At 45.0% G+C, this 21,005-nt stretch overlaps 20 non-coding genes across 20 annotated transcripts; all 20 read right to left on the bottom strand.

The window, feature by feature from the left end:
* Positions 1-6: 6 nt before the first annotated feature.
* On the bottom strand, positions 7-78 carry TRNAP-UGG (transfer RNA proline (anticodon UGG)). The gene has a single exon. It is a non-coding gene; the product is annotated as a tRNA-Pro (tRNA).
* Positions 79-1,080: 1,002 nt separating this feature from the next.
* Positions 1,081-1,152, bottom strand: TRNAP-UGG (transfer RNA proline (anticodon UGG)). The gene has a single exon. It is a non-coding gene; the product is annotated as a tRNA-Pro (tRNA).
* Positions 1,153-2,149: 997 nt separating this feature from the next.
* TRNAP-UGG (transfer RNA proline (anticodon UGG)) lies at positions 2,150-2,221 on the bottom strand. Its single transcript has one exon. It is a non-coding gene; the product is annotated as a tRNA-Pro (tRNA).
* Positions 2,222-3,223: 1,002 nt separating this feature from the next.
* Positions 3,224-3,295, bottom strand: TRNAP-UGG (transfer RNA proline (anticodon UGG)). The gene has a single exon. It is a non-coding gene; the product is annotated as a tRNA-Pro (tRNA).
* A 997-nt stretch (positions 3,296-4,292) lies between these two features.
* On the bottom strand, positions 4,293-4,364 carry TRNAP-UGG (transfer RNA proline (anticodon UGG)). Its single transcript has one exon. It is a non-coding gene; the product is annotated as a tRNA-Pro (tRNA).
* A 996-nt stretch (positions 4,365-5,360) lies between these two features.
* On the bottom strand, positions 5,361-5,432 carry TRNAP-UGG (transfer RNA proline (anticodon UGG)). The gene has a single exon. It is a non-coding gene; the product is annotated as a tRNA-Pro (tRNA).
* Positions 5,433-6,432: 1,000 nt separating this feature from the next.
* TRNAP-UGG (transfer RNA proline (anticodon UGG)) lies at positions 6,433-6,504 on the bottom strand. Its single transcript has one exon. It is a non-coding gene; the product is annotated as a tRNA-Pro (tRNA).
* Positions 6,505-7,505: 1,001 nt separating this feature from the next.
* TRNAP-UGG (transfer RNA proline (anticodon UGG)) lies at positions 7,506-7,577 on the bottom strand. Its single transcript has one exon. It is a non-coding gene; the product is annotated as a tRNA-Pro (tRNA).
* A 998-nt stretch (positions 7,578-8,575) lies between these two features.
* Positions 8,576-8,647, bottom strand: TRNAP-UGG (transfer RNA proline (anticodon UGG)). The gene has a single exon. It is a non-coding gene; the product is annotated as a tRNA-Pro (tRNA).
* Positions 8,648-9,647: 1,000 nt separating this feature from the next.
* On the bottom strand, positions 9,648-9,719 carry TRNAP-UGG (transfer RNA proline (anticodon UGG)). Its single transcript has one exon. It is a non-coding gene; the product is annotated as a tRNA-Pro (tRNA).
* A 1,001-nt stretch (positions 9,720-10,720) lies between these two features.
* TRNAP-UGG (transfer RNA proline (anticodon UGG)) lies at positions 10,721-10,792 on the bottom strand. Its single transcript has one exon. It is a non-coding gene; the product is annotated as a tRNA-Pro (tRNA).
* Positions 10,793-11,789: 997 nt separating this feature from the next.
* On the bottom strand, positions 11,790-11,861 carry TRNAP-UGG (transfer RNA proline (anticodon UGG)). The gene has a single exon. It is a non-coding gene; the product is annotated as a tRNA-Pro (tRNA).
* Positions 11,862-12,856: 995 nt separating this feature from the next.
* On the bottom strand, positions 12,857-12,928 carry TRNAP-UGG (transfer RNA proline (anticodon UGG)). Its single transcript has one exon. It is a non-coding gene; the product is annotated as a tRNA-Pro (tRNA).
* Positions 12,929-13,928: 1,000 nt separating this feature from the next.
* TRNAP-UGG (transfer RNA proline (anticodon UGG)) lies at positions 13,929-14,000 on the bottom strand. Its single transcript has one exon. It is a non-coding gene; the product is annotated as a tRNA-Pro (tRNA).
* A 1,001-nt stretch (positions 14,001-15,001) lies between these two features.
* TRNAP-UGG (transfer RNA proline (anticodon UGG)) lies at positions 15,002-15,073 on the bottom strand. Its single transcript has one exon. It is a non-coding gene; the product is annotated as a tRNA-Pro (tRNA).
* Positions 15,074-16,071: 998 nt separating this feature from the next.
* Positions 16,072-16,143, bottom strand: TRNAP-UGG (transfer RNA proline (anticodon UGG)). Its single transcript has one exon. It is a non-coding gene; the product is annotated as a tRNA-Pro (tRNA).
* A 1,000-nt stretch (positions 16,144-17,143) lies between these two features.
* TRNAP-UGG (transfer RNA proline (anticodon UGG)) lies at positions 17,144-17,215 on the bottom strand. Its single transcript has one exon. It is a non-coding gene; the product is annotated as a tRNA-Pro (tRNA).
* Positions 17,216-18,216: 1,001 nt separating this feature from the next.
* Positions 18,217-18,288, bottom strand: TRNAP-UGG (transfer RNA proline (anticodon UGG)). The gene has a single exon. It is a non-coding gene; the product is annotated as a tRNA-Pro (tRNA).
* Positions 18,289-19,285: 997 nt separating this feature from the next.
* TRNAP-UGG (transfer RNA proline (anticodon UGG)) lies at positions 19,286-19,357 on the bottom strand. The gene has a single exon. It is a non-coding gene; the product is annotated as a tRNA-Pro (tRNA).
* Positions 19,358-20,357: 1,000 nt separating this feature from the next.
* On the bottom strand, positions 20,358-20,429 carry TRNAP-UGG (transfer RNA proline (anticodon UGG)). Its single transcript has one exon. It is a non-coding gene; the product is annotated as a tRNA-Pro (tRNA).
* Between the last annotated feature and the right edge of the window lie 576 nt (positions 20,430-21,005).

The following is a 21,005-nucleotide window of genomic DNA, read 5'->3' as shown; positions in this document are numbered from 1 at the left end:
AAAAGAGGGCCCGTCCGGGATTTGAACCCGGGACCTCTCGCACCCAAAGCGAGAATCATACCCCTAGACCAACGGGCCGTACGGAGGCGCTGTTGTTTTCTGCACTTAACCGCCCAATAGAGAGAGATTAACGATCTGAAGTGAATTCTGTGCACCGCGCAGCATGCAGTTCTACGCGTTTATATTTTAGGTAACTAATTGGTGACATAATGCTGTTGACTAATGTGTAGGAGGAAAAAAAATCGTTTTTGAGACATACTATTAAACGTAGAAAATTTCCTAAGCCAGCGATACTGAGGCCATCTAGTGCGGCAGCTGGTTCGAGCATAGAGCTCCTTACACTAACTAGAGGGAAAGCTGAGGGCGCTGCACTTCAGCCACCATGGGCGCGCTAAGAATCATGGGCCGGTGTGTTATTTGTTGCGGGACAGTCGGTTTTTCTCGGGTACGTGGAGTGGCGTTACTGCGATGTTTCTTTTTCGTCATCATCATCATCTGAAGGTGCGTACATAGACTGCGAAAGCCATAGTAGCGAAGGCGCAAAAGCAGGCTTTGCCAATAAATGTTTTCTGTTTCCCGAAATGCCACGAAAAACTTTCTTAAGTGATTGCACAACCATAAATATTGTTATAACGTTTTTCTGTTTCAAATTTTGCCTATTAAGTGCGAAATATTGGTGTTTGTGCTGCTCAAAACTAAGCCAATAGGAGAAAGAGCCATCGCTTATATTAGATAAATCTCACACTGACATGCTGTTCCTCTCTCTTTTTGCAATTTAGAGTCACAATATTCAATCTTAGGACATTATTTACAGTAGAACAATGTTTATCTTTGCATTAGTTTTGGCCAAAAGTTGTAGTTCTGCACTCGGTAGCTGTCCGGCCCATGATGCTTTGAGCGCCCATGGCGGCTGAACTGGCCGTCTGGAACCTCCATGTAAACTCCCATAGACGGCGGCACAGCTTTCCCTCTAGGTAAGGTAAGAAACTCTATGGGTTCGAGGGTAGCCAAACCCGCAACGTTAGGCATAGCGTATGGAAGATATAAACCTTTACGAAAAAAAGAAAGCGGCATAAAAGAGGGCCCGTCCGGGATTTGAACCCGGGACCTCTCGCACCCAAAGCGAGAATCATACCCCTAGACCAACGGGCCAGACGGAGGCGCTGTTGTTTTCCGCACTTAACCGCCCAATAGAGAGAGATTAACGATCTGAAGTGAATTCTGTGCACCGCGCAGCGTGCAGTTCTACGCGTTTATATTTTAGGTAACTAATTGGTGACATAATGCTGTTGACTAATGTGTAGGAGGAAAAAAATGGTTTTTGAGACATACTATTAAACGTAGAAAATTTTCTAAGCCAGAGATACTGAGGCCATCTAGTGCGACAGCTGGTTCGAGCATAGAGTTCCTTACACTAGAGGGAAAGCTGAGGGCGCTGCACTTCAGCCACCATGGGCGCGCTAAGAATCATGGGCCGGTGTGTTATTTGTTGCGGGACAGTCGGTTTTTCTCGGGTACGTGGAGTGGCGTTACTGCGATGTTTCTTTTTCGTCATCATCATCATCTGAAGGTGCGTACATAGACAGCGAAAGCCATAGTAGCGAAGGCGCTAACGCAGAGGTCGCCAATAAATGTTTTCTGTTTCCCGAAATGCCACTAAAAACATCCTTAGGTAATTGCACAACCATAAATATTGTTATAACGTTTTTCTGTTTCAAATTTTGCCTATTAAGTACGAAATATTGGTGTTTGTGCTGCTCAAAACTAAGCCAATAGGAGAAAGAGCCATCGCTTATATTAGAGAAATCTCACACTGACATGCTTTTCGTCTCTCTTTTTGCAATTTAGAGTCACAATATTCAATCTCAGGACTATATTTACGGTAGAACAATGTTTATCTTTGCATTAGTTTTGGCCAAATGTTGTAGTTCTGCACTCGGTAGCTCTCCGGCCCATGATGCTTTGAGCGCCCATGGTGGCTGAACTGGCCGTCTGGAACCTCCGTGTAAACTTCCATAGACGGCGGCACAGCTTTCCCTCTAGGTAAGGTAAGAAACTCTATGGGTTCGAGGGTAGCCAAACCCGCAACGTTAGGCATAGCATATGGAAGATATAAACCTTTACAGAAAAAAGTAAACGGCATAAAAGAGGGCCCGTCCGGGATTTGAACCCGGGACCTCTCGCACCCAAAGCGAGAATCATACCCCTAGACCAACGGGCCGTACGGAGGCGCTGTTGTTTTCTGCACTTAACCGCCCAATAGAGAGAGATTAACGATCTGAAGTGAATTCTGTGCACCGCGCAGCATGCAGTTCTACGCGTTTATATTTTAGGTAACTAATTGGTGACATAATGCTGTTGACTAATGTGTAGGAGGAAAAAAAATCGTTTTTGAGACATACTATTAAACGTAGAAAATTTCCTAAGCCAGCGATACTGAGGCCATCTAGTGCGGCAGCTGGTTCGAGCATAGAGCTCCTTACACTAACTAGAGGGAAAGCTGAGGGCGCTGCACTTCAGCCACCATGGGCGCGCTAAGAATCATGGGCCGGTGTGTTATTTGTTGCGGGACAGTCGGTTTTTCTCGGGTACGTGGAGTGGCGTTACTGCGATGTTTCTTTTTCGTCATCATCATCATCTGAAGGTGCGTACATAGACCGCGAAAGCCATAGTAGCGAAGGCGCAAAAGCAGGCTTTGCCAATAAATGTTTTCTGTTTCCCGAAATGCCACTAAAAACTTTCTTAAGTGATTGCACAACCATAAATATTGTTATAACGTTTTTCTGTTTCAAATTTTGCCTATTAAGTGCGAAATATTGGTGTTTGTGCTGCTCAAAACTAAGCCAATAGGAGAAAGAGCCATCGCTTATATTAGATAAATCTCACACTGACATGCTGTTCCTCTCTCTTTTTGCAATTTAGAGTCACAATATTCAATCTTAGGACATTATTTACAGTAGAACAATGTTTATCTTTGCATTAGTTTTGGCCAAAAGTTGTAGTTCTGCACTCGGTAGCTCTCCGGCCCATGATGCTTTGAGCGCCCATGGCGGCTGAACTGGCCGTCTGGAACCTCCATGTAAACTCCCATAGACGGCGGCACAGCTTTCCCTCTAGGTAAGGTAAGAAACTCTATGGGTTCGAGGGTAGCCAAACCCGCAACGTTAGGCATAGCGTATGGAAGATATAAACCTTTACGGAAAAAAGAAAGCGGCATAAAAGAGGGCCCGTCCGGGATTTGAACCCGGGACCTCTCGCACCCAAAGCGAGAATCATACCGCTAGACCAACGGGCCAGACGGAGGCGCTGTTGTTCTCCGCACTTAACCGCCCAATAGAGAGAGATTAACGATCTGAAGTGAATTCTGTGCACAGCGCAGCGTGCAGTTCTACGCGTTTATATTTTAGGTAACTAATTGGTGACATAATGCTGTTGACTAATGTGTAGGAGGAAAAAAATGGTTTTTGAGACATACTATTAAACGTAGAAAATTTTCTAAGCCAGAGATACTGAGGCCATCTAGTGCGGCAGCTGGTTCGAGCATAGAGTTCCTTACACTAGAGGGAAAGCTGAGGGCGCTGCACTTCAGCCACCATGGGCGCGCTAAGAATCATGGGCCGGTGTGTTATTTGTTGCGGGGCAGTCGGTTTTTCTCGGGAACGTGTAGTGGCGTTACTGCGACGTTTCTTTTTCGTCATCATCATCATCTGAAGGTGCGTACATAGACCGCGAAAGCCATAGTAGCGAAGGCGCAAAAGCAGGCTTTGCCAATAAATGTTTTCTGTTTCCCGAAATGCCACGAAAAACTTTCTTAAGTGATTGCACAACCATAAATATTGTTATAACGTTTTTCTGTTTCAAATTTTGCCTATTAAGTGCGAAATATTGGTGTTTGTGCTGCTCAAAACTAAGCCAATAGGAGAAAGAGCCATCGCTTATATTAGATAAATCTCACACTGACATGCTGTTCCTCTCTCTTTTTGCAATTTAGAGTCACAATATTCAATCTTAGGACATTATTTACAGTAGAACAATGTTTATCTTTGCATTAGTTTTGGCCAAAAGTTGTAGTTCTGCACTCGGTAGCTGTCCGGCCCATGATGCTTTGAGCGCCCATGGCGGCTGAACTGGCCGTCTGGAACCTCCATGTAAACTCCCATAGACGGCGGCACAGCTTTCCCTCTAGGTAAGGTAAGAAACTCTATGGGTTCGAGGGTAGCCAAACCCGCAACGTTAGGCATAGCGTATGGAAGATATAAACCTTTACGAAAAAAAGAAAGCGGCATAAAAGAGGGCCCGTCCGGGATTTGAACCCGGGACCTCTCGCACCCAAAGCGAGAATCATACCCCTAGACCAACGGGCCAGACGGAGGCGCTGTTGTTTTCCGCACTTAACCGCCCAATAGAGAGAGATTAACGATCTGAAGTGAATTCTGTGCACCGCGCAGCGTGCAGTTCTACGCGTTTATATTTTAGGTAACTAATTGGTGACATAATGCTGTTGACTAATGTGTAGGAGGAAAAAAATGGTTTTTGAGACATACTATTAAACGTAGAAAATTTTCTAAGCCAGAGATACTGAGGCCATCTAGTGCGACAGATGGTTCGAGCATAGAGTTCCTTACACTAGAGGGAAAGCTGAGGGCGCTGCACTTCAGCCACCATGGGCGCGCTAAGAATCATGGGCCGGTGTGTTATTTGTTGCGGGACAGTCGGTTTTTCTCGGGTACGTGGAGTGGCGTTACTGCGATGTTTCTTTTTCGTCATCATCATCATCTGAAGGTGCGTACATAGACAGCGAAAGCCATAGTAGCGAAGGCGCTAACGCAGAGGTCGCCAATAAATGTTTTCTGTTTCCCGAAATGCCACTAAAAACATCCTTAGGTGATTGCACAACCATAAATATTGTTATAACGTTTTTCTGTTTCAAATTTTGCCTATTAAGTACGAAATATTGGTGTTTGTGCTGCTCAAAACTAAGCCAATAGGAGAAAGAGCCATCGCTTATATTAGATAAATCTCACACTGACATGCTGTTCCTCTCTCTTTTTGCAATTTAGAGTCACAATATTCAATCTTAGGACATTATTTACAGTAGAACAATGTTTATCTTTGCATTAGTTTTGGCCAAAAGTTGTAGTTCTGCACTCGGTAACTCTCCGGCCCATGATGCTTTGAGCGCCCATGGCGGCTGAACTGGCCGTCTGGAACCTCCATGTAAACTCCTATAGACGGCGGCACAGCTTTCCCTCTAGGTAAGGTAAGAAACTCTATGGGTTCGAGGGTAGCCAAACCCGCAAGTTAGGCATAGCGTATGGTAGATATAAACCTTTACGGAAAAAAGAAAGCGGCATAAAAGAGGGCCCGTCCGGGATTTGAACCCGGGACCTCTCGCACCCAAAGCGAGAATCATACCCCTAGACCAACGGGCCAGACGGAGGCGCTGTTGTTTTCCGCACTTAACCGCCCAATAGAAAGAGATTAACGATCTTAAGTGAATACTGTGCACCGCGCAGCGTGCAGTTCTACGCGTTTATATTTTAGGTAACTAATTGGTGACATAATGCTGTTGACTAATGTGTAGGAGGAAAAAAATTGTTTTTGAGACATACTATTAAACGTAGAAAATTTTCTAAGCCAGAGATACTGAGGCCATCTAGTGCGGCAGCTGGTTCGAGCCTAGAGTTCCTTACACTAACTAGAGGGAAAGCTGAGGGCGCTGCACTTCAGCCACCATGGGCGCGCTAAGAATCATGGGCCGGTGTGCTACTTGTTGCGGGACAGTCGGTTTTTCTCGGGTACGTGGAGTGGCGTTACTGCGATGTTTCTTTTTCGTCATCATCATCATCTGAAGGTGCGTACATAGACCGCGAAAGCCATAGAGCGAAGGCGCAAACGCAGACGTCGCCAATAAATGTTTTCTGTTTCCCGAAATGCCACTAAAAACATCCTTAATTGATTGCACAAACATAAATATTGTTATAACGTTTTCCTGTTTCAAATTTTGCCTATTAAGTGCGAAATATTGGTGTTTGTGCTGCTCAAAACTAAGCCAATAGGAGAAAGAGCCATCGCTTATATTAGAGAAATCTCACACTGACATGCTTTTCGTCTCTCTTTTTGCAATTTAGAGTCACAATATTCAATCTCAGGACTATATTTACGGTAGAACAATGTTTATCTTTGCATTAGCTTTGACCAAATGATGTAGTTCTGCACTCGGTAACTCTCCGGCCCATGATGCTTTGAGCGCCCATGGCGGCTGAACTGGCCGTCTGGAACCTCCATGTAAACTTCCATAGACGGCGGCACAGCTTTCCCTCTAGGTAAGGTAAGAAACTCTATATGTTCGAGGGTAGCCAAACCCGCAACGTTAGGCATAGCATATGGAAGATATCAACCTTTACAGAAAAAAGTAAGCGGCATAAAAGAGGGCCCGTCCGGGATTTGAACCCGGGACCTCTCGCACCCAAAGCGAGAATCATACCCCTAGACCAACGGGCCGTACGGAGGCGCTGTTGTTTTCTGCACTTAACCGCCCAATAGAGAGAGATTAACGATCTGAAGTGAATTCTGTGCACCGCGCAGCGTGCAGTTCTACGCGTTTATATTTTAGGTAACTAATTGGTGACATAATGCTGTTGACTAATGTGTAGGAGGAAAAAAAATCGTTTTTGAGACATACTATTAAACGTAGAAAATTTTCTAAGCCAGAGATACTGAGGCCATCTAGTGCGGCAGCTGGTTCGAGCCTAGAGTTCCTTACACTAACTAGAGGGAAAGCTGAGGGCGCTGCACTTCAGCCACCATGGGCGCGCTAAGAATCATGGGCCGGTGTGCTACTTGTTGCGGGACAGTCGGTTTTTCTCGGGTACGTGGAGTGGCGTTACTGCGATGTTTCTTTTTCGTCATCATCATCATCTGAAGGTGCGTACATAGACCGCGAAAGCCATAGAGCGAAGGCGCAAACGCAGATGTCGCCAATAAATGTTTTCTGTTTCCCGAAATGCCACTAAAAACATCCTTAATTGATTGCACAAACATAAATATTGTTATAACGTTTTTCTGTTTCAAATTTTGCCTATTAAGTGCGAAATATTGGTGTTTGTGCTGCTCAAAACTAAGCCAATAGGAGAAAGAGCCATCGCTTATATTAGAGAAATCTCACACTGACATGCTTTTCGTCTCTCTTTTTGCAATTTAGAGTCACAATATTCAATCTCAGGACTATATTTACGGTAGAACAATGTTTATCTTTGCATTAGCTTTGACCAAATGATGTAGTTCTGCACTCGGTAACTCTCCGGCCCATGATGCTTTGAGCGCCCATGGCGGCTGAACTGGCCGTCTGGAACCTCCATGTAAACTTCCATAGACGGCGGCACAGCTTTCCCTCTAGGTAAGGTAAGAAACTCTATATGTTCGAGGGTAGCCAAACCCGCAACGTTAGGCATAGCATATGGAAGATATCAACCTTTACAGAAAAAAGTAAGCGGCATAAAAGAGGGCCCGTCCGGGATTTGAATCCGGGACCTCTCGCACCCAAAGCGAGAATCATACCCCTAGACCAACGGGCCGTACGGAGGCGCTGTTGTTTTCTGCACTTAACCGCCCAATAGAGAGAGATTAACGATCTGAAGTGAATTCTGTGCACCGCGCAGCGTGCAGTTCTACGCGTTTATATTTTAGGTAACTAATTGGTGACATAATGCTGTTGACTAATGTGTAGGAGGAAAAAAAATCGTTTTTGAGACATACTATTAAACGTAGAAAATTTTCTAAGCCAGAGATACTGAGGCCATCTAGTGCGGCAGCTGGTTCGAGCATAGAGTTCCTTACACTAGAGGGAAAGCTGAAGGCGCTGCACTTCAGCCACCATGGGTGCGCTAAGAATCATGGGCCGGTGTGTTATTTGTTGCGGGACAGTCGGTTTTTCTCGGGTACGTGGAGTGGCGTTACTGCGACGTTTCTTTTTCGTCATCATCATCATCTGAAGGTGCGTACATAGACCGCGAAAGCCATAGTAGCGAAGGCGCAAAAGCAGGCTTTGCCAATAAATGTTTTCTGTTTCCCGAAATGCCACTAAAAACTTTCTTAAGTGATTGCACAACCATAAATATTGTTATAACGTTTTTCTGTTTCAAATTTTGCCTATTAAGTGCGAAATATTGGTGTTTGTGCTGCTCAAAACTAAGCCAATAGGAGAAAGAGCCATCGCTAATATTAGATAAATCTCACACTGACATGCTGTTCCTCTCTCTTTTTGCAATTTAGAGTCACAATATTCAATCTTAGGACATTATTTACAGTAGAACAATGTTTATCTTTGCATTAGTTTTGGCCAAAAGATGTAGTTCTGCACTCGGTAACTCTCCGGCCCATGATGCTTTGAGCGCCCATGGCGGCTGAACTGGCCGTCTGGAACCTCCATGTAAACTCCCATAGACGGCGGCACAGCTTTCCCTCTAGGTAAGGTAAGAAACTCTATGGGTTCGAGGGTAGCCAAACCCGCAACGTTAGGCATAGCGTATGGAAGATATAAAGCTTTATGGAAAAAAGAAAGCGGCATAAAAGAGGGCCCGTCCGGGATTTGAACCCGGGACCTCTCGCACCCAAAGCGAGAATCATACCCCTAGACCAATGGGCCAGACGGAGGCGCTGTTGTTTTCCGCACTTAACCGCCCAATAGAAAGAGATTAACGATCTTAAGTGAATACTGTGCACCGCGCAGCGTGCAGTTCTACGCGTTTATATTTTAGGTAACTAATTGGTGACATAATGCTGTTGACTAATGTGTAGGAGGAAAAAAATCGTTTTTGAGACATACTATTAAATGTAGAAAATTTTCTAAGCCAGAGATACTGAGGCCATCTAGTGCGGCAGCTGGTTTGAGCCTAGAGTTCCTTACACTAACTAGAGGGAAAGCTGAGGGCGCTGCACTTCAGCCACCATGGGCGCGCTAAGAATCATGGGCCGGTGTGCTACTTGTTGCGGGACAGTCGGTTTTTCTCGGGTACGTGGAGTGGCGTAACTGCGATGTTTCTTTTTCGTCATCATCATCATCTGAAGGTGCGTACATAGACCGCGAAAGCCATAGAGCGAAGGCGCAAACGCAGACGTTGCCAATAAATGTTTTCTGTTTCCCGAAATGCCACTAAAAACATCCTTAAGTGATTGCACAAACATAAATATTGTTATAACGTTTTTCTGTTTCAAATTTTGCCTATTAAGTGCGAAATATTGGTGTTTGTGCTGCTCAAAACTAAGCCAATAGGAGAAAGAGCCATCGCTTATATTAGAGAAATCTCACACTGACATGCTTTTCGTCTCTCTTTTTGCAATTTAGAGTCACAATATTCAATCTCAGGACTATATTTACGGTAGAACAATGTTTATTTTTGCATTAGTTTTGGCCAAATGTTGTAGTTCTGCACTCGGTAGCTCTCCGGCCCATGATGCTTTGAGCGCCCATGGTGGCTGAACTGGCCGTCTGGAACCTCCGTGTAAACTTCCATAGACGGCGGCACAGCTTTCCCTCTAGGTAAGGTAAGAAACTCTATGGGTTCGAGGGTAGCCAAACCCGCAACGTTAGGCATAGCATATGGAAGATATAAACCTTTACAGAAAAAAGTAAGCGGCATAAAAGAGGGCCCGTCCGGGATTTGAACCCGGGACCTATCGCACCCAAAGCGAGAATCATACCCCTAGACCAACGGGCCGTACGGAGGCGCTGTTGTTTTCTGCACTTAACCGCCCAATAGAGAGAGATTAACGATCTGAAGTGAATTCTGTGCACCGCGCAGCGTGCAGTTCTACGCGTTTATATTTTAGGTAACTAATTGGTGACATAATGCTGTTGACTAATGTGTAGGAGGAAAAAAAATCGTTTTTGGAGACATACTATTAAACGTAGAAAATTTCCTAAGCAAGCGATACTGAGGCCATCTAGTGCGGCAGCTGGTTCGAGCATAGAGTTCCTTACACTAACTAGAGGGAAAGTTGAGGGCGCTGCACTTCCGCCACCATGGGCGCGCTAAGAATCATGGGCCGGTGTGCTACTTGTTGCGGGACAGTCGGTTTTTCTCTGGTACGTGGAGCGGCTTACTGCGATGTTTCTTTTTCGTCATCATCATCATCTGAAGGTGCGTACATAGACCGCGAAAGCCATAGTAGCGAAGGCGGAAACGCAGACGTCGCCAATAAATGTTTTCTGTTTCCCGAAATGCCACTAAAAACTTCCTTAAGTGATTGCACAACCATAAATATTGTTTTACGTCTTTGTGTTTCAAATTTTGCCTATTAAGTGCAAAATATTGGTGTTTGTGCTGCTCAAAACTAAGCCAATAGGAGAAAGAGCCATCGCTTGTATTAGATAAATCTCACACTGACATGCTGTTCCTCTCTCTTTTTGCAACTTAGAGTCACAATATTTAATCTTAGGACTATATTTACGGTAGAGCAATGTTTATCTTTGCATTAGTTTTGGCCAAAAGTTGTAGTTCTGCACTTGGTAGCTCTCCGGCCCATGATGCTTTGAGCGCCCATGGTGGCTGAACTGGACGTCTTGAACCTCCATGTAAACTCCCATAGACGGCGGCACAGCTTTCCCTCTAGGTAAGGTAAGAAACTCTATGGGTTCGAGGGTAGCCAAACCCCCAACGGTAGGCATAGCGTATGGAAGATATAAACATTTACGGAAAAAAGAAAGCGTCATAAAAGAGGGCCCGTCCAGGATTTGAACCCGGGACCTCTCGCACCCAAAGCGAGAATCATACCCCTAGACCAACGGGCCGGATGGAGGCGCTGTTGTTTTCCGCACTTAACCGCCCAATAGAGAGAGATTAACGATCTGAAGTGAATTCTGTGCACCGCGCAGCGTGCAGTTCTACGCGTTTATATTTTAGGTAACTAATTGGTGACATAATGCTGTTGACTTATGTGTAGGAGGAAAAAAATGGTTTTTGAGGCATACTATTAAACGTAGAAAATTTTCTAAGCCAGAGATACTGAGGTCATCTAGTGCGGCAGCTGGTTCGAGCATAGAGTTCCTTACACTAGAGGGAAAGCTGAGGGCGCTGCACTTCAGCCACCATGGGTGCGCTAAGAATCATGGGCCGGTGTGTTATTTGTTGCGGGACAGTCGGTTTTTCTCGGGTACGTGGAGTGGCGTTACTGCGACGTTTCTTTTTCGTCATCATCATCATCTGAAGGTGCGTACATAGACCGCGAAAGCCATAGTAGCGAAGGCGCAAAAGCAGGCTTTGCCAATAAATGTTTTCTGTTTCCCGAAATGCCACTAAAAACTTTCTTAAGTGATTGCACAACCATAAATATTGTTATAACGTTTTTCTGTTTCAAATTTTGCCTATTAAGTGCGAAATATTGCTGTTTGTGCTGCTCAAAACTAAGCCAATAGGAGAAAGAGCCATCGCTTATATTAGATAAATCTCACACTGACATGCTGTTCCTCTCTCTTTTTGCAATTTAGAGTCACAATATTCAATCTTAGGACATTATTTACAGTAGAACAATGTTTATCTTTGCATTAGTTTTGGCCAAAAGTTGTAGTTCTGCACTCGGTAGCTGTCCGGCCCATGATGCTTTGAGCGCCCATGGCGGCTGAACTGGCCGTCTGGAACCTCCATGTAAACTCCCATAGACGGCGGCACAGCTTTCCCTCTAGGTAAGGTAAGAAACTCTATGGGTTCGAGGGTAGCCAAACCCGCAACGTTAGGCATAGCGTATGGAAGATATAAACCTTTACGAAAAAAAGAAAGCGGCATAAAAGAGGGCCTGTCCGGGATTTGAACCCGGGACCTCTCGCACCCAAAGCGAGAATCATACCCCTAGACCAACGGGCCAGACGGAGGCGCTGTTGTTTTCCGCACTTAACCGCCCAATAGAGAGAGATTAACGATCTGAAGTGAATTCTGTGCACCGCGCAGCGTGCAGTTCTACGCGTTTATATTTTAGGTAACTAATTGGTGACATAATGCTGTTGACTAATGTGTAGGAGGAAAAAAATGGTTTTTGAGACATACTATTAAACGTAGAAAATTTTCTAAGCCAGAGATACTGAGGCCATCTAGTGCGACAGCTGGTTCGAGCATAGAGTTCCTTACACTAGAGGGAAAGCTGAGGGCGCTGCACTTCAGCCACCATGGGCGCGCTAAGAATCATGGGCCGGTGTGTTATTTGTTGCGGGACAGTCGGTTTTTCTCGGGTACGTGGAGTGGCGTTACTGCGATGTTTCTTTTTCGTCATCATCATCATCTGAAGGTGCGTACATAGACAGCGAAAGCCATAGTAGCGAAGGCGCTAACGCAGAGGTCGCCAATAAATGTTTTCTGTTTCCCGAAATGCCACTAAAACATCCTTAGGTGATTGCACAACCATAAATATTGTTATAACGTTTTTCTGTTTCAAATTTTGCCTATTAAGTACGAAATATTGGTGTTTGTGCTGCTCAAAACTAAGCCAATAGGAGAAAGAGCCATCGCTTATATTAGATAAATCTCACACTGACATGCTGTTCCTCTCTCTTTTTGCAATTTAGAGTCACAATATTCAATCTTAGGACATTATTTACAGTAGAACAATGTTTATCTTTGCATTAGTTTTGGCCAAAAGTTGTAGTTCTGCACTCGGTAACTCTCCGGCCCATGATGCTTTGAGCGCCCATGGCGGCTGAACTGGCCGTCTGGAACCTCCATGTAAACTCCTATAGACGGCGGCACAGCTTTCCCTCTAGGTAAGGTAAGAAACTCTATGGGTTCGAGGGTAGCCAAACCCGCAAGTTAGGCATAGCGTATGGTAGATATAAACCTTTACGGAAAAAAGAAAGCGGCATAAAAGAGGGCCCGTCCGGGATTTGAACCCGGGACCTCTCGCACCCAAAGCGAGAATCATACCCCTAGACCAACGGGCCAGACGGAGGCGCTGTTGTTTTCCGCACTTAACCGCCCAATAGAAAGAGATTAACGATCTTAAGTGAATACTGTGCACCGCGCAGCGTGCAGTTCTACGCGTTTATATTTTAGGTAACTAATTGGTGACATAATGCTGTTGACTAATGTGTAGGAGGAAAAAAATCGTTTTTGAGACATACTATTAAACGTAGAAAATTTTCTAAGCCAGAGATACTGAGGCCATCTAGTGCGGCAGCTGGTTCGAGCCTAGAGTTCCTTACACTAACTAGAGGGAAAGCTGAGGGCGCTGCACTTCAGCCACCATGGGCGCGCTAAGAATCATGGGCCGGTGTGCTACTTGTTGCGGGACAGTCGGTTTTTCTCGGGTACGTGGAGTGGCGTTACTGCGATGTTTCTTTTTCGTCATCATCATCATCTGAAGGTGCGTACATAGACCGCGAAAGCCATAGAGCGAAGGCGCAAACGCAGACGTCGCCAATAAATGTTTTCTGTTTCCCGAAATGCCACTAAAAACATCCTTAATTGATTGCACAAACATAAATATTGTTATAACGTTTTTCTGTTTCAAATTTTGCCTATTAAGTGCGAAATATTGGTGTTTGTGCTGCTCAAAACTAAGCCAATAGGAGAAAGAGCCATCGCTTATATTAGAGAAATCTCACACTGACATGCTTTTCGTCTCTCTTTTTGCAATTTAGAGTCACAATATTCAATCTCAGGACTATATTTACGGTAGAACAATGTTTATCTTTGCATTAGCTTTGACCAAATGATGTAGTTCTGCACTCGGTAACTCTCCGGCCCATGATGCTTTGAGCGCCCATGGCGGCTGAACTGGCCGTCTGGAACCTCCATGTAAACTTCCATAGACGGCGGCACAGCTTTCCCTCTAGGTAAGGTAAGAAACTCTATATGTTCGAGGGTAGCCAAACCCGCAACGTTAGGCATAGCATATGGAAGATATCAACCTTTACAGAAAAAAGTAAGCGGCATAAAAGAGGGCCCGTCCGGGATTGGAACCCGGGACCTCTCGCACCCAAAGCGAGAATCATACCCCTAGACCAACGGGCCGTACGGAGGCGCTGTTGTTTTCTGCACTTAACCGCCCAATAGAGAGAGATTAACGATCTGAAGTGAATTCTGTGCACCGCGCAGCGTGCAGTTCTACGCGTTTATATTTTAGGTAACTAATTGGTGACATAATGCTGTTGACTAATGTGTAGGAGGAAAAAAAATCGTTTTTGAGACATACTATTAAACGTAGAAAATTTTCTAAGCCAGAGATACTGAGGCCATCTAGTGCGGCAGCTGGTTCGAGCCTAGAGTTCCTTACACTAACTAGAGGGAAAGCTGAGGGCGCTGCACTTCAGCCACCATGGGCGCGCTAAGAATCATGGGCCGGTGTGCTACTTGTTGCGGGACAGTCGGTTTTTCTCGGGTACGTGGAGTGGCGTTACTGCGATGTTTCTTTTTCGTCATCATCATCATCTGAAGGTGCGTACATAGACCGCGAAAGCCATAGAGCGAAGGCGCAAACGCAGACGTCGCCAATAAATGTTTTCTGTTTCCCGAAATGCCACTAAAAACATCCTTAATTGATTGCACAAACATAAATATTGTTATAACGTTTTTCTGTTTCAAATTTTGCCTATTAAGTGCGAAATATTGGTGTTTGTGCTGCTCAAAACTAAGCCAATAGGAGAAAGAGCCATCGCTTATATTAGAGAAATCTCACACTGACATGCTTTTCGTCTCTCTTTTTGCAATTTAGAGTCACAATATTCAATCTCAGGACTATATTTACGGTAGAACAATGTTTATCTTTGCATTAGCTTTGACCAAATGATGTAGTTCTGCACTCGGTAACTCTCCGGCCCATGATGCTTTGAGCGCCCATGGCGGCTGAACTGGCCGTCTGGAACCTCCATGTAAACTTCCATAGACGGCGGCACAGCTTTCCCTCTAGGTAAGGTAAGAAACTCTATATGTTCGAGGGTAGCCAAACCCGCAACGTTAGGCATAGCATATGGAAGATATCAACCTTTACAGAAAAAAGTAAGCGGCATAAAAGAGGGCCCGTCCGGGATTTGAATCCGGGACCTCTCGCACCCAAAGCGAGAATCATACCCCTAGACCAACGGGCCGTACGGAGGCGCTGTTGTTTTCTGCACTTAACCGCCCAATAGAGAGAGATTAACGATCTGAAGTGAATTCTGTGCACCGCGCAGCGTGCAGTTCTACGCGTTTATATTTTAGGTAACTAATTGGTGACATAATGCTGTTGACTAATGTGTAGGAGGAAAAAAAATCGTTTTTGAGACATACTATTAAACGTAGAAAATTTTCTAAGCCAGAGATACTGAGGCCATCTAGTGCGGCAGCTGGTTCGAGCATAGAGTTCCTTACACTAGAGGGAAAGCTGAGGGCGCTGCACTTCAGCCACCATGGGTGCGCTAAGAATCATGGGCCGGTGTGTTATTTGTTGCGGGACAGTCGGTTTTTCTCGGGTACGTGGAGTGGCGTTACTGCGACGTTTCTTTTTCGTCATCATCATCATCTGAAGGTGCGTACATAGACCGCGAAAGCCATAGTAGCGAAGGCGCAAAAGCAGGCTTTGCCAATAAATGTTTTCTGTTTCCCGAAATGCCACTAAAAACTTTCTTAAGTGATTGCACAACCATAAATATTGTTATAACGTTTTTCTGTTTCAAATTTTGCCTATTAAGTGCGAAATATTGGTGTTTGTGCTGCTCAAAACTAAGCCAATAGGAGAAAGAGCCATCGCTAATATTAGATAAATCTCACACTGACATGCTGTTCCTCTCTCTTTTTGCAATTTAGAGTCACAATATTCAATCTTAGGACATTATTTACAGTAGAACAATGTTTATCTTTGCATTAGTTTTGGCCAAAAAATGTAGTTCTGCACTCGGTAACTCTCCGGCCCATGATGCTTTGAGCGCCCATGGCGGCTGAACTGGCCGTCTGGAACCTCCATGTAAACTCCCATAGACGGCGGCACAGCTTTCCCTCTAGGTAAGGTAAGAAACTCTATGGGTTCGAGGGTAGCCAAACCCGCAACGTTAGGCATAGCGTATGGAAGATATAAAGCTTTATGGAAAAAAGAAAGCGGCATAAAAGAGGGCCCGTCCGGGATTTGAACCCGGGACCTCTCGCACCCAAAGCGAGAATCATACCCCTAGACCAACGGGCCAGACGGAGGCGCTGTTGTTTTCCGCACTTAACCGCCCAATAGAAAGAGATTAACGATCTTAAGTGAATACTGTGCACCGCGCAGCGTGCAGTTCTACGCGTTTATATTTTAGGTAACTAATTGGTGACATAATGCTGTTGACTAATGTGTAGGAGGAAAAAAATCGTTTTTGAGACATACTATTAAATGTAGAAAATTTTCTAAGCCAGAGATACTGAGGCCATCTAGTGCGGCAGCTGGTTTGAGCCTAGAGTTCCTTACACTAACTAGAGGGAAAGCTGAGGGCGCTGCACTTCAGCCACCATGGGCGCGCTAAGAATCATGGGCCGGTGTGCTACTTGTTGCGGGACAGTCGGTTTTTCTCGGGTACGTGGAGTGGCGTTACTGCGATGTTTCTTTTTCGTCATCATCATCATCTGAAGGTGCGTACATAGACCGCGAAAGCCATAGAGCGAAGGCGCAAACGCAGACGTTGCCAATAAATGTTTTCTGTTTCCCGAAATGCCACTAAAAACATCCTTAAGTGATTGCACAAACATAAATATTGTTATAACGTTTTTCTGTTTCAAATTTTGCCTATTAAGTGCGAAATATTGGTGTTTGTGCTGCTCAAAACTAAGCCAATAGGAGAAAGAGCCATCGCTTATATTAGAGAAATCTCACACTGACATGCTTTTCGTCTCTCTTTTTGCAATTTAGAGTCACAATATTCGATCTCAGGACTATATTTACGGTAGAACAATGTTTATCTTTGCATTAGTTTTGGCCAAATGTTGTAGTTCTGCACTCGGTAGCTCTCCGGCCCATGATGCTTTGAGCGCCCATGGTGGCTGAACTGGCCGTCTGGAACCTCCGTGTAAACTTCCATAGACGGCGGCACAGCTTTCCCTCTAGGTAAGGTAAGAAACTCTATGGGTTCGAGGGTAGCCAAACCCGCAACGTTAGGCATAGCATATGGAAGATATAAACCTTTACAGAAAAAAGTAAGCGGCATAAAAGAGGGCCCGTCCGGGATTTGAACCCGGGACCTATCGCACCCAAAGCGAGAATCATACCCCTAGACCAACGGGCCGTACGGAGGCGCTGTTGTTTTCTGCACTTAACCGCCCAATAGAGAGAGATTAACGATCTGAAGTGAATTCTGTGCCCCGCGCAGCGTGCAGTTCTACGCGTTTATATTTTAGGTAACTAATTGGTGACATAATGCTGTTGACTAATGTGTAGGAGGAAAAAAAATCGTTTTTGGAGACATACTATTAAACGTAGAAAATTTCCTAAGCAAGCGATACTGAGGCCATCTAGTGCGGCAGCTGGTTCGAGCATAGAGTTCCTTACACTAACTAGAGGGAAAGTTGAGGGCGCTGCACTTCCGCCACCATGGGCGCGCTAAGAATCATGGGCCGGTGTGCTACTTGTTGCGGGACAGTCGGTTTTTCTCTGGTACGTGGAGCGGCTTACTGCGATGTTTCTTTTTCGTCATCATCATCATCTGAAGGTGCGTACATAGACCGCGAAAGCCATAGTAGCGAAGGCGGAAACGCAGACGTCGCCAATAAATGTTTTCTGTTTCCCGAAATGCCACTAAAAACTTCCTTAAGTGATTGCACAACCATAAATATTGTTTTACGTCTTTGTGTTTCAAATTTTGCCTATTAAGTGCAAAATATTGGTGTTTGTGCTGCTCAAAACTAAGCCAATAGGAGAAAGAGCCATCGCTTGTATTAGATAAATCTCACACTGACATGCTGTTCCTCTCTCTTTTTGCAACTTAGAGTCACAATATTTAATCTTAGGACTATATTTACGGTAGAGCAATGTTTATCTTTGCATTAGTTTTGGCCAAAAGTTGTAGTTCTGCACTTGGTAGCTCTCCGGCCCATGATGCTTTGAGCGCCCATGGTGGCTGAACTGGACGTCTTGAACCTCCATGTAAACTCCCATAGACGGCGGCACAGCTTTCCCTCTAGGTAAGGTAAGAAACTCTATGGGTTCGAGGGTAGCCAAACCCCCAACGGTAGGCATAGCGTATGGAAGATATAAACATTTACGGAAAAAAGAAAGCGTCATAAAAGAGGGCCCGTCCAGGATTTGAACCCGGGACCTCTCGCACCCAAAGCGAGAATCATACCCCTAGACCAACGGGCCGGATGGAGGCGCTGTTGTTTTCCGCACTTAACCGCCCAATAGAGAGAGATTAACGATCTGAAGTGAATTCTGTGCACCGCGCAGCGTGCAGTTCTACGCGTTTATATTTTAGGTAACTAATTGGTGACATAATGCTGTTGACTTATGTGTAGGAGGAAAAAAATGGTTTTTGAGGCATACTATTAAACGTAGAAAATTTTCTAAGCCAGAGATACTGAGGTCATCTAGTGCGGCAGCTGGTTCGAGCATAGAGTTCCTTACACTAGAGGGAAAGCTGAGGGCGCTGCACTTCAGCCACCATGGGTGCGCTAAGAATCATGGGCCAGTGTGTTATTTGTTGCGGGACAGTCGGTTTTTCTCGGGTACGTGGAGTGGCGTTACTGCGACGTTTCTTTTTCGTCATCATCATCATCTGAAGGTGCGTACATAGACCGCGAAAGCCATAGTAGCGAAGGCGCAAAAGCAGGCTTTGCCAATAAATGTTTTCTGTTTCCCGAAATGCCACTAAAAACTTTCTTAAGTGATTGCACAACCATAAATATTGTTATAACGTTTTTCTGTTTCAAATTTTGCCTATTAAGTGCGAAATATTGCTGTTTGTGCTGCTCAAAACTAAGCCAATAGGAGAAAGAGCCATCGCTTATATTAGATAAATCTCACACTGACATGCTGTTCCTCTCTCTTTTTGCAATTTAGAGTCACAATATTCAATCTTAGGACATTATTTACAGTAGAACAATGTTTATCTTTGCATTAGTTTTGGCCAAAAGTTGTAGTTCTGCACTCGGTAGCTGTCCGGCCCATGATGCTTTGAGCGCCCATGGCGGCTGAACTGGCCGTCTGGAACCTCCATGAAAACTCCCATAGACGGCGGCACAGCTTTCCCTCTAGGTAAGGTAAGAAACTCTATGGGTTCGAGGGTAGCCAAACCCGCAACGTTAGGCATAGCGTATGGAAGATATAAACCTTTACGGAAAAAAGAAAGCGGCATAAAAGAGGGCCCATCCGGGATTTGAACCCGGGACCTCTCGCACCCAAAGCGAGAATCATACCCCTAGACCAACGGGCCAGACGGAGGCGCTGTTGTTTTCCGCACTTAACCGCCCAATAGAAAGAGATTAACGATCTTAAGTGAATACTGTGCACCGCGCAGCGTGCAGTTCTACGCGTTTATATTTTAGGTAACTAATTGGTGACATAATGCTGTTGACTAATGTGTAGGAGGAAAAAAATCGTTTTTGAGACATACTATTAAACGTAGAAAATTTTCTAAGCCAGAGATACTGAGGCCATCTAGTGCGGCAGCTGGTTCGAGCCTAGAGTTCCTTACACTAACTAGAGGGAAAGCTGAGGGCGCTGCACTTCAGCCACCATGGGCGCGCTAAGAATCATGGGCCGGTGTGCTACTTGTTGCGGGACAGTCGGTTTTTCTCGGGTACGTGGAGTGGCGTTACTGCGATGTTTCTTTTTCGTCATCATCATCATCTGAAGGTGCGTACATAGACCGCGAAAGCCATAGAGCGAAGGCGCAAACGCAGACGTCGCCAATAAATGTTTTCTGTTTCCCGAAATGCCACTATAAACATCCTTAATTGATTGCACAAACATAAATATTGTTATAACGTTTTTCTGTTTCAAATTTTGCCTATTAAGTGCGAAATATTGGTGTTTGTGCTGCTCAAAACTAAGCCAATAGGAGAAAGAGCCATCGCTTATATTAGAGAAATCTCACACTGACATGCTTTTCGTCTCTCTTTTTGCAATTTAGAGTCACAATATTCAATCTCAGGACTATATTTACGGTAGAACAATGTTTATCTTTGCATTAGCTTTGACCAAATGATGTAGTTCTGCACTCGGTAACTCTCCGGCCCATGATGCTTTGAGCGCCCATGGCGGCTGAACTGGCCGTCTGGAACCTCCATGTAAACTTCCATAGACGGCGGCACAGCTTTCCCTCTAGGTAAGGTAAGAAACTCTATATGTTCGAGGGTAGCCAAACCCGCAACGTTAGGCATAGCATATGGAAGATATCAACCTTTACAGAAAAAAGTAAGCGGCATAAAAGAGGGCCCGTCCGGGATTTGAACCCGGGACCTCTCGCACCCAAAGCGAGAATCATACCCCTAGACCAACGGGCCGTACGGAGGCGCTGTTGTTTTCTGCACTTAACCGCCCAATAGAGAGAGATTAACGATCTGAAGTGAATTCTGTGCACCGCGCAGCGTGCAGTTCTACGCGTTTATATTTTAGGTAACTAATTGGTGACATAATGCTGTTGACTAATGTGTAGGAGGAAAAAAAATCGTTTTTGAGACATACTATTAAACGTAGAAAATTTTCTAAGCCAGAGATACTGAGGCCATCTAGTGCGGCAGCTGGTTCGAGCCTAGAGTTCCTTACACTAACTAGAGGGAAAGCTGAGGGCGCTGCACTTCAGCCACCATGGGCGCGCTAAGAATCATGGGCCGGTGTGCTACTTGTTGCGGGACAGTCGGTTTTTCTCGGGTACGTGGAGTGGCGTTACTGCGATGTTTCTTTTTCGTCATCATCATCATCTGAAGGTGCGTACATAGACCGCGAAAGCCATAGAGCGAAGGCGCAAACGCAGACGTCGCCAATAAATGTTTTCTGTTTCCCGAAATGCCACTAAAAACATCATTAATTGATTGCACAAACATAAATATTGTTATAACGTTTTTCTGTTTCAAATTTTG

This window comes from Amblyomma maculatum, chromosome 1 (assembly GCF_055883805.1).
Source record: "Amblyomma maculatum isolate TAMU_Amacu chromosome 1, ASM5588380v1, whole genome shotgun sequence".
NCBI lineage: Eukaryota > Metazoa > Arthropoda > Arachnida > Ixodida > Ixodidae > Amblyomma > Amblyomma maculatum.
This window is presented reverse-complemented; position numbering and strand designations above follow the sequence as displayed.